This window comes from Macaca thibetana, chromosome 6, assembly GCF_024542745.1.
Source record: "Macaca thibetana thibetana isolate TM-01 chromosome 6, ASM2454274v1, whole genome shotgun sequence".
In the NCBI taxonomy this organism is placed as follows: domain Eukaryota; kingdom Metazoa; phylum Chordata; class Mammalia; order Primates; family Cercopithecidae; genus Macaca; species Macaca thibetana.
In genome coordinates, this window is record NC_065583.1 from 84888320 (window position 1) to 84900917 (window position 12598).

Consider the following 12598-nt stretch of genomic DNA (forward strand, 5'->3'; position numbering starts at 1 on the left):
ACATCTGGAAAGCAGTAAAGACTGTTTTAAATAATCTTTTCTTCTTTTCTCCCACCTATCCTCCCACGAATGCACACACATACTACACACACAATTAAGTGGGTAAGAGGTAGGGAGACAAATTACATATATGGAAAGTACATCTTAGGCTGATGGATAGAGAAAGTGAAGGGGAGAGCTGCAAATTACATAAAATAATTCTGAAAGGGAGATTTTTAGGAGGAAGCATGTTAGAGGACAATTGTCTGATTGTTAATATTGGATTTCAAATTCCAAGTTACAATGTATAATTTCTAGATTCAGAAATGAATATATTTACTTCAACAAGTTGTATAATCATCAGGATAAGATAGGCTATACTTCAATAACCAAAAAACCTGAAACCTAAGTGGTTGGTCACGTGAAAGCACATTCCTTTTTCATGCAAGGTCCGCTGCAGGCCCAGCAGCTCCCCAAAGCAGCTTGCTTCCAAGTGACCCACGCTTTCATCGTTAACATCATCATTTCAACCCGAGGCCTCTAACAGGGAAAAGGAAAATGTGTGAAGAATCCTAATTATTCTTCTATGCTTCAAACTGGAAGTGGCCCTCATCCCCAGTACTTCCAGTCCATTGGTCAGAACTAGTTCCAAGGCCCCAGTTTAATTACAAGGGAGTCCAGAAAATTAAAGGGAACACATGGGTATTTGGGGAGCATTAAATATCTCTACCACAGGTTGAAAGCTTGGCTGCAAAGGGCTGGTTCTGCCACTTCCTCACTGTGTAATTTATTCAATCTCTCTGACTCAGATTCTTCAACTGCATAAAATAGAGACAGAATAATATCTAACTTATGAGGTTGCTATAAGGATTACGTGAGAATATCCAAGTAAAACTTTTAGAACAGTGTCTGTCAGAGAGAAACTTTTATGACTGTTAGCTGTCGTATTACCATCATTACAGTGTTACCTAACTCACTATATGCACCAAGGATTGACTAATCTTTACTGCCTCTGTGACTTGAAATTTAAATGCAGTTCTAAGAGGAACATGTTACATTTGAGTGGTATTTTACAGTTTGAATGCCGACAATAAACCTGTGATGATGCAAGATGAACATAATTTTCATTTTATTATTTAGGAAACAGTTCAGAGACTGCTCAATTGGGTCAAAGTTACATCCCTAGTTCTGGTGGAAAACCAGAATCCAGTTCTATTACTCTTTCAACAGACTTATCCATTAGCCCCAGAATGACTGATCAATGAGGAAACCAAGGTGGCAAAGGTGGCTTGATCCAAGGTGGCAGAGGGCCAGAGAGCAGATCAATGAAAGAGAGTTAGAAATCAGGCCCGCTGACTTCAAATATTTATGGGAAGATGATAAACAATGGATCCTGGGAGAGGTTACATTCCCAATGCTTTCTCATTATTCGACTTCTGTGAATAACAAAATTCTTTCATGGGAGAAGAACTTTAACCCTGCTTACTAAAAGAAAACATCGGCAATGTCAGACAGATGCCAGGGTCAGGAATACATGTTTGTGTTGACTGTATAATGACAGAAACACAGTAACTTATTGTCCCTGTCAGAAACCAAGGGCTGCAATGGGAGTCTGAGGCTCACTGATGTGAAAAAAGTTTTTTTAAAACTAATCTAATAGCAAAAGACTGAACCTTTTATTAATTTTAAATTCTTTTGGCAATTGTATAAGACTGAACAGCATGAAACTGCCATCTCTGTAGGTTAAAACTTTGAATATAGGCAATTTTATGTGACTTGAGCTAACATTTTAAAATAGACAAGTCTTGCCCTATGAGTACCTCTAAAAAAGCCATATGTCTACAGAGCTACAGACTGTTTATGCAACAAAAACATGAATCCTGTATCCACCATGTGCCAGACAGTATTCCAGGCCCTGGGGGTAGGTCAGTGAGCAAGATGAAGTCCTTGACCTATTAGCTGGAGTCAGGTGAATGGCCCATCTTTACTGAGTAGGCATCTCAGAGCTAGGGCTTCAGAATCAATTCAGCCTGGAATGAATTCCTGGCTCTGCCACTACCTAGCTGTGTGACTATGAACAAGCGTCTTACTACAACACACACGCGTGTGTGCGTGCGCATATATATATATGTAAAACTTCTCCCAGTTTCACAATGCTGAGGTACTAAGTACTCATAAATGCAGCAGTTGTAACTATTATGTTTATTATTACTTGCTGGTTGAAAAAGCTTTTCCTTCAAAGATGTTGCCACTTAAAGAAAAATAATACACAGATATACTGATTCCAGTGCTGAATCTTAAATATAAACTTAAATATGAAATATACAGAGAGAAATAAATAGTTTATGAGGAGAGGAGTGTAAACTTGGCAATATGAAGCATTCACAGTCTTGCTGAGTGACTGTGTACTGAAAGACTTAATCTAGAAAGACCAATAAGGAAGTGAATCTGCAGACAAGTTCTGAAAGCGAGTTTTGAAAGAGGGGAAGGCACACCGTTTAGCAAAAAGAGGGTGGTAAGTCATTCTAGGCAGAAGAAACAACTTGAGTAAAAACATCCAAAACCTAGTGGAAAATATAACCTAAAGGATAGATGAGTTCACACAGAGAGAAGTGATGTTGTAGTGTTTCTTCCTAGAAATACTGGGGAAATACAACCTAAGTCGAAAAAGCAGTTATTCTTTCCAGACTAAATTACCAAAAACAGAATTCAGATTCACAAGGGGTATTTGCTAGTAAAGCACTGGAGAAAGTCACAGCTCATTTTGAACTGGGGTCTATTTTACTTTTGTCCAGTTATTTCCCATCCTGAGTCCTTAGGCTGATATAACAAAGAGCTGCAAACTAGGTGGCTTAGAACAACAGGAATATATTATCTCACAGCTCTGGAGGTTACGAGTCCAAAATCAGGGTGCACGCAGGGCCATGCTCTTTCTGAAGGGGCTCGGGAAGGATCTGTCCTAGCTTCCTGCAGGCTTGTGGCAGCATAATTCCACTCTCACACGGTGTTCTCCCGGTGTGTGCTCCAGTTTATTTTATGTATTTACTTATTATTTATTTTTAACAAGGAAATCTGTCATATTGGATTACGACCCACCTTAATGACCTCATTTTAACTTGATTACCTTTATAAAAACCCTGTCTCCAAATAAGGTCGTATGGGGTTAGGACTTCAACTTATTCATTTTGCGGGGACACATTTCAACTCATAACACTTAGAAAAAGGAAAACGATCTAATCACAAAAAGTGATACTGGCTAGAACAGCACAAGGTGGTATAATCCAAGGTTCGTATAAGTAAAAATCCTATTAAATCTAAAACTTTTTTTTTTTTTGCTTTTACAAAGCAAAGAAACTTCTTTGCAAGAAGGCTATTTTTACCACAGAACTGTACTATGTGTTAATTTGAATAAAAAGTCATCCTCATCTTGCACATCATCTTGTACAACCAATGCCTTTGGAGCCTGGATGGGATGTAATTAACAAAAACAATATACTGAAACCTAAGGACTCCTGTTGAGACTGCAGGTGTGGAAAATGGAGCTGTGGGAGAGTTGGTGTTTTTGTTTCCTGCAGTCTGTGTATGTCACTAAGCAGCAACAAACCACCCAACAAGCCAGTGCCCCCAACTCCATCACAAACATGCCAGTGGTTCCCAGCGGAAAAGTCTAGCCACTTATAGCAATAAAAAAATCCAAGTCTCAAAATGATTCAAGAAGATGGTGAAATGGGAGATGGTATGATCGTTACAACTTTTCATTTGGGAGTCCGCAACAGAGAGGTTGGGCATCATTGCTGTTTCACCTTCACCTCCTATCGTTTGGCTAAGTGATTTCTAGAAGTACAAGTTACTTCAGCCAAACAGAGTTGGAAATTCTGGAGATTACAACTGATAAGCTTTAACCTACACATTATACATGCATTTGATTTATAATATTTATTTTTTATCGGATATCTAAATTTATGATAGACAAAGAAATGCTATGTGTGGTTTAAAACAAACAAGTTGAATAATAAAAACCAGTGGATGATGAAAGGCAAATATTCCCTGTTTACATGTGCAACCCCACAACACCTCCCCAGAGGCAACCACTATTTATAATTTTTTAATATTTTAATTCCAGAAACAGTCAATAGAGCAATTTATATGTGGTTATGAAGAAAATTTATATAAAGTGTGTTTCTGTTTTTACAGACATACTAGAATACTATCTACACCGTTTTTCACACTGCCTTTTCCATTTAACAATACATCTTGCAAGACAGTCCACATCCCCTTATAGAAATCTACCTTTTAAACGACTGTATAACATCTTATGTAATTGCTTCATACTACATTTAACTGTTTCCTAGTGGTAGTCACTTAGCTGGTTTCAGTTTTTCACTATTAAAAACAATGCTGTAATGAACAGTGTTGCAGGTATCTTTGTGCCTGTGCATACGCAAATATATTTGTTAAAAAATTTCTAAAAGTGGAATCTCTAGTCAAAAGATGCATAATTACAATGTTTTGGACAGATATTTGCCAAATTACCAACCAAAATTTTTGCACAAGTTCAACGATGTGGGATAGTACCTCCTTCTCTTCAGTATTGACAGTGGGGTGTTTTATCAAACTTTTTTAAATCTTTGTAATGTAATAGGACAAAAACGTTATCTCCCTGTGGTTTTGATATGTATTTGTCTTATTTTGAATCAGGTTAGAGCATCTTTTCACATGGTCATAAAGTATATTTCTTTTTCTGTGAATTCTATATTTGTGACCTTTGCCATGTTTCTATTGAATGGTTGGTTGTATTATTGGCTTATAGTTATTTTTTGTCTTTATAGATTTTTAAATTTTTATTTTAAAATATTATGCAGAATTTTAAAATTTTAATTTAGTCAAATTTATTCATCTTTACCTTTCAAGTTTCTATATTTTGTGTCTAGACCTTTGGAGATCTTTCCACTCCAAGAATATAAGAAATACTCTCCTTTATTTTCCTTTGGTATTAGTAAAGTTTGATATACTTTCACAGCATTTTCCCACTAATTGATATTTTTAAATAAAAAAGGTAATTGTTTAAATTTACATTTTACCTCTTGAAAAGCAGCAGTCACATTATCTTATAATTTAAAATGTATATTTTTCCAAAGCATTAGAATCCAAATGTTTTAAGTATTACAGACTAAAGGAAAAGAGAATCCCAATTAATTTTAATAATCTTAGAAAATCTTACAAATGGATGTTATGTTTGAAACAAAATAGGAATAATTTTCACATTTAAAAATTATTTGAGCATGGACTGGACTTAGTGACTTGCTTCCAAATATTATAGAAAGGGTGAAATAATAACATTGAAGTGGAGAAACCTGAAAGACACCACCTTCACCGAGTGATGAATGTTGACGGCACCAGTGATGAGTCATGTGGATCTCATGCAGACTGGTAGAACGTGACAAGAAGGCCGCTTTAGCACTATGATAATCTTCCCCAAACTCATAACTCCAGCCTACTCATGAGAAATACATCAGATAAGCTCAAATGGAGAGATATTCTACAAAATACTAGATGTACTCAAACTGTCAAGGACATGAAAAATAAGAAAAGTCTTAAAAACTGTCACAGACTACACAGAGTTAAAGGGGACATGATGACTAAATATAGTGAGTATGTAATATTGGATTGGGACCTCCAACAATAAAAGGGAATTAGTGGAATAATATATCCAAATGAAGTCTGGAGTTTTGTTTTTTATTTGTTTTGTTTTGTTTTTGAGACAGGGTCTCACTCTGTCGCCTAGGCTAGGGTACAGTGGCCTGATCTCGGCTCACCACAACCTCCGTGTCCCAGGCTCAAGCGATTCTCCTGCCTCAGCCACCTGAGTAGCTGGAATTACAGGCATGTGCCACTACTGCCTTGTTAATTTTTGTTTTAGTAGAGACGGGGTTTCACCATGTTGGCCAGGGTGGTCTCCAACTCCTGACCTCAAATGATTCACCTGCCTCAGCCTCCCAAAGTGCTGGGATTACAGGCCTGAGCCACTGCACCTGGCCTGGAGTTTTGTTAATAGTAATATACTGATGTTGGTTTCCTGATTTTGACAAATGTGTCACCATAATTGAAGATATTAACATCAGGGGAAATTGAAACTGAGTAAGGGTATAGGTGGATTCTCCATACTACCTGCACAACTTTTACGTCAATCTAAGATTATTCCAAAATAAAATGTTATGAGAAAAACAATTTTATGTTTAACAAGAATTTTCTGGGAATAGACACCCCAACATGTTTGTAGTAAATTTTTATTTGTAATACTAATTTTTAAAGGTTAAAGATAATTTTCCAGCAGTTGCTGGCTGTAGCTGACCAACACACCATATGAAGCTACTAAGTAACTAACCTGCTTCTGCTGTGAATGCCTTATCCTTGGAGAAGCAGAAAATATAAAATCAGTAAAGAGAAATTTAAGTGACAGACTTTCACTGTACAAGAATTGTGGGAAAAAGAAAGAGAGATCTGACAGTTGCTGTGTCTATGTAGAAAGGGAAGACATAAGAAATTCCATTTTGACCTGTACCTTGAAAAATTGCTTTGCTGAGATGCTGTTAATTTGTAACTTTGCCCCAGCCACTTTGCCCCATCCTTGTGCTCACACAGACATGTGTTGTATGGAATCAAGGTTGAAGGGATCTAGGGCTGTGCAGGAAGTGCCTTGTTAATAAGCAGTATTTATATAAGCAGTATGCTTGGTAAAAGTCATCGCCATTCTCTAGTCTCAATAAGCTGGGGGCACAATGCACTGCGAAAAGCCGCAGGGACCTCTGACTTGGAAAGCCAGGTATTGTCCAAGGTTTCTCCCCATGTGACAGTCTGAAATATGGCCTCGTGGGATGAGAAAGACCTGACTGTCCCCCAGCCCAATACCCGTAAGGGGTCTGTGCTGAGGTGGATTAATAAAAGAGGAAAGCCTCTTGCAGTTGAGATAGAGGAAGGCCACTGTCTCCTGCCTGCCCCTGGGAACTGAATGTCTCGGTATAAAACCTGATTGTACATTTGTTCAATTCTGAGATAGGAGAAAAACCGCCCCATGGCGGGAGGCGAGACATGTTGGCAGCAATGCTACCTTGTTATTCTTTACTCCACTGAGATGTTTGGGCGGAGAGAAACATAAATCTGGCCTACGTGCACATCCAGGCATAGTACCTCCCCTTGAACTTAATTATGGCATAGATGCTTTTGCTCACGTTTTCTTGCTGACCTTCTCCCTATTATCACCCTGCTCTCCTACCGCATTCCTCTTGCTGAGATAATGAAAATAATAATCAATAAAAACTGAGGGAACTCAGAGACCGGTGCCGGTGCGTGTCCTTGGTATGCTGAGTGCCGGTCTCCTGGGCCCACTGTTGTTTCTCTATATTTTGTGTCTTATTTCTTTTCTCAGTCTCTCGTCCCACCCGACGAGGTATACCCACAGGTGCAGAAGGGCAGGCCATCCCTTCAAGAATCTTAAAGCATTTTCTTGAAATTAAGTCATCAGTTAAAGACAAATTTGTAGTGAAGTATCTTTTTAAATAACGGTTTTATTCAAATATAATCACCATACCATACAATTCACCCATGTGAAGTATACAATTCCATGGTTTTTAGTATATTCACAGACATGTGAATGATTAATCAATTTTAGAACATTTTCATCACCTCAAAAAGAAACCCCCAATTTTTTTTTTCTTTTGAGACAAAACTTCACTCTGTCGCCCAGGCTGGAATGCAGTGGCGTGATCTTTGCTTACTGCAAACTTCGTGGCCCGGGTTCAAGCAATTCTGCCTCAGTCTTCTGAGTAGCTGGGATTACAGGTGCACACTACCATACCCAGCTAATTTTTTGTATTATTGTTATTATTATTTTTTTTAGATGGAGTATCACTCTGTCACCAGGCTGGAGTACAGTGGCACGATCTCGGCTCACTGGAATCTACGCCTCCCAGGTTCAAGCGATTCTCTTGCTTCAGCCTCCTGAGAAGCTGGGATTACAGGTGTGCACCACCACACTCAGCTAACTTTTATATTTTTAGTAGAGATGGTGCTTCACCATGTTGGCCAGGGTGGTCTCCATCTCCTGACCTCATGATCCACCTGCCTCGGCCTCCCAAAGTGTTGGGATTACAGGTGTGAGTCACCGCGCCTGGCCAGAAACTCCAAACTCTTTAGCTATCACCTTCCTATCCTCACATCCATCCCCCCACCAGTCATAAACAACTACTGACTTTTCTGCCTTTATAGATTTAACTATTCTGAGCATCTCATAAATGGAATTGTATAATAAGTGATCTTTTGTGATTTGTTTGAATATTATTTTGTATTCTCCAGATAGACTTTGAAGAACAGATAGCAAAAGTAACTTAGAAAAATGCACTTTTAGGGATACAGATATTATATCATTTTGAAATATAATCTCAATGCCCTACTCCCAAGGGGCCTTGCATCCCATCTGCATGCAAACATGCCACTCCACATTCCATTATAAACCTTGGTTTGTATGTAGCAAAAGAATAAATATAAAGTAGTGGTTAAGAGCACAGCCAAGAGGGGCAGACCACTTGATTTAAATGCTAATGCTGTCCCTTAGCAGCTGTGTAACCTAGGGCAAATTACTCAACCTCTCTGGTCTCCGGTCCTTAATTTCCTTACCTGAAACATTGGGAAAATAATAGTTCCTACCTCATAAGGGTGTTAGAAGGATAAAATGAGCAAATAGATGCAAAGCCTTTGAAACAGTCCGTAGTACATATTAAGAACTATATGTACTTGGCTGGGCATGGTGGCGCACACCTGTAATCCCAGCACTTTGGAAGGCCTAGGTGGGTGGATCACTTGAAGTTAGGAGTTTGAGACCAGCCTGGCCAACATGGTGAAACCCTGTCTCCTGTGTCTAATACAAATACAAAAATTAGCCGGATGGGTGCTGTGTGCCTGTAATCCCAGCTACCTGGGAGGCTGAAGCATGAGAATTGCTTGAGCCCAGGAGGCAGAAGTTGCACTGAGCAGAGATCAGGCTACTGCACTCCAGCCTGGGCAACAGGAGTGAAATCTTGTCTCAAAAAAAAAAAAAAAAAAAGAACTATATGTGCTTTATTTACTATCATTATCAACTATGAGAGCCATTCAATGTGAATAGTGGCACGAAGTGTTTAAATTGTTCTCCTCATGACCCCCTGGTCCTATTCTGTAGCAAACCATTTCAACTAGAAGTGCCTTTCTAAATTCCCCAGTCTATTCTTCTCATCCTTGGAAGAAGAAAGTTTAGCCTGGAAAGACCCAATAATGTGTCCTTATCCATTTAACAAATATTTATTGAGGACATATTATGTACCACGCATTATCTCAAGTTCTGTGAATAAGATTGAAATGATCCTTTTCATCATGGAGTTTAGTGGTAGAAACAGGTAAACAGTTATGACAGGGATCAAAGAATGTAGTAAAGAGAAGAATTGTATCATTGCATAAGGAAACAGAGCAATCAGGCAAGATAACATCTAGTTGGTTTTTGGAGAGCTTATAGAAGTTTCAGTGCATGGGGAGATAATGGAAGTAAGATAAAGAGAGGAAGCATTTCTGAGATGTTTTGCTGAAAGTTTAGATGGTGCACCCTCTCAAGCATTTTCAATTGCAGTAAAGAGACTTCAGTAAATATTAAAACACTTAATTACTTTGTGAACATTTGACCACTGTTTCTTTAAATATAGACTGCATTTAGGATGGAGTTGTGAGGATCCTGGGCTTTATATAGGTTCTAGCCTGTTACAGTATCATACAATGCTGGGGAAAGTTAGAGGGAGCTTTGTGAGCATGCAGAAAAGTGGACTTGAGCTTAGAAGATCCTAAAAGAAGCAAGAGACACCTAAGCTGGCACTTGGAGGATGAAGGGGTTGCAATGGGGAAAGATATTCCAGGAGAGGGTAAATGAGCAGAGGCAGGAACTGGGGAGAGCCAGGCATGTTCCAGAATCCAAAAGTAGGAGGGCATGCCTGAAACACATTAGCCAGAAGGCAGAAGGCTGTAGATGAGGTTGCAGATGAGGCTGCGAGGTCGTAAGGGTCTAAACTCCATCCTCTTGGTATTGGGAAACCATCAAGGACTGTAAACAACGAAAAGGGATGATTCACGTGGTGCTAGTTAGTTGTTGCCCCAGCAAAAAGCCTGACTCTTGAGAGTGGAGTGAGTTTTTTTCATTACCCCATACTGACCCCACATCCCACCCTCAAGAATGGAAAGCTGCAAACTTCAAGAAAATTAACAAGGAACCAGAAGATGGCTGGAAAGTTTCCATAGCCTTCTAGCAAGCAGGGGGTATTTTATACCTTCTTGCCTAGTGCCAGACCTAGAGAGGTAATTTTTATTATTATCACTAGACAAAATTATAAAAGAAAATTTTATTTTCCCTTTATTCTCAGCAATTCACCGTTGCAAAGTTGTTTCTATATCTCTAAACAGTAGTATTAATCGCATTGCTGCTCTGTGAAACAAATTATTCTTTGGTGACCCCTTTAAAGGCAAACATCATTGTAAAAGGAGGAGAAATTTAATTAAATGGGTAATATTTTCAAACCTAATATTCTGTTATGTAGCAATTTGACAGTACGCTTTTGCAATATTTATTTTCTCCTTCATTCTATTCACAAAGTTTTATAGTATGATACAGCATTGTGGAGTGTAATGAACATGATAAGCCATCCGGGTCCCCCTCAGGAATAACGGAGACTTTACCTTAGTTTCTGGGAGTGCTGCCAGAAGAAAGCCCTCATCTGCAAAGGTCTGCCCCCTTTGGGGATTGCTACATCTTCAGAGAGTCACCTCCCTCTCCTAAAGTCATGATTCTTCCCCATCAAGCATATCCAGTGACTAGGTGATGCAGGCATAAAAAGGCCTCTCCTGTCTCCTGAACTCTGGACAATTCTAAAGGGCGTTCCATCCCATAACTCCCTGCAGGGTTGTCTGAGGCATCTAGCAGATCTGCATCCCAGCTCAGCTCCCCTTTTGTCCATTCCTCCCTTCCCTTCCATAGGTGTTTATCACAAGGGTTCTTGTGGAAAGGAGATACAATCTCAGTCCCCCTTGTTCACAGAGGCAAGAAGCAGGACATTTTGTCATGCTGAAGAACAAGGCCGGAAGGTATTTTGTAGGTGTTTTACTGTCTGGAGGAGAGTAAAACAGAAACGTTGAGAAATATTTCCTGAGGGCCTAGCTCTGGGTATGTGTGTGACTTAAGTTCTTGCTTGCTAGCAGTGCAAATTCAACATATTTCACATGCTATTTATTCTCTCTTTCTTCTCTTCTTCCTTTGTCCATCCATCCTTCCATCTCTAGAGTGTTTCCTCCCCTGGCCTCATCTGCTATCCATGCATAAATCCCAGTGTAATCCAAGAAGCACCACAAAGTCCCTGTGGCCTAAATGTATTCTCCGCTGGCTAACATGCCTTCTTTTCCTTTATGCACAAAATTCACCACTAAAGCCATCCTTTTGGATAATTCAACAGCCAGAAGCAAGAAGTTCCTATTCAGATCCATGCACGTTACATGGCAAAAAAGGCTCTGAGAGCCTTTGCCTGGTTTACTAATTAATCTTCGCCTATTTATAAGGATTCTTTTTTTTTCTGGTTTAGCCAAGAAAACATCATTATGGAATGAACTTGATTGAGAGGAGATGGCAAATAGGACAGGTAAGATTTAGTGGCATTGTAGGCAACTGGTTGTCAATTAGAAGGTCCAGGCTTCCTGGAGTGGCTTCTCTTCCAGGAGTGTGCAATGATGTAGAAATAAATGCCATCCAAAGTGGAGGGAACTGCCCAAACTGTGCACACCTCACACAAAACAAAACAAAACAAAACTCTGTCTCTTTCTCAGTTTTACCCACTGAGTTACCAAAAAACTCTCAGCTGTCAGATCAAATGGATACTCATTACAAATTGTCTGACAACCTTTGGGTGACTTTTTATGTTGATACGGTCCCTGCATGGCCCATGCTTGCCTTTGAGAGCGCCCTCCTCCCGGGGCCCGGTGCCACTTGTCTACAAGCTCCCTTGTGCCTCCGCAGATCCTGCTCAGGCGCCATTGGCTTCTCCCTCTCTGGACTTAATTCTGCCTTTGTTTTTCTCATTTTATACATTTCCTGGGGAGAAGTGATGAGTTTCTGAACAAGTGCAGAAGCAGTGGGGATGAAGAAGAGGAGAGAAAACGTGCAGATTACTTAGGATGGGGTTTCAGCTCACTCAGCCCAAACATGGGAGGAAGGAGCCCCTAAGCTCTCCTATCTCTCCAGCCAGCCCACCCCTCAGTCAGGCTCAATGAGAAGCCTGTCTTGGAATCCTTCAGCGCTCTCCAAATACCTCTGCCTGCCTCTGCCCTCTTCCTAGGATCACGTGGCTGTGATTATACACTCTACGTTGGTCACAGTATGGGGGGCCCTGTAGTTCAGGTTTCAAGGTAGATCCTTCTCTGTTTGCATGACCTCACTGGATTAGGGTGATTTTCATCTTTTTTGGATGAACGGGATAAATAAGTCTAGAAATAGGAGTTATACAATGTTGGTATATGATCTATTGTCATATACAATAGATCAACAGGAATAAGAAACAGG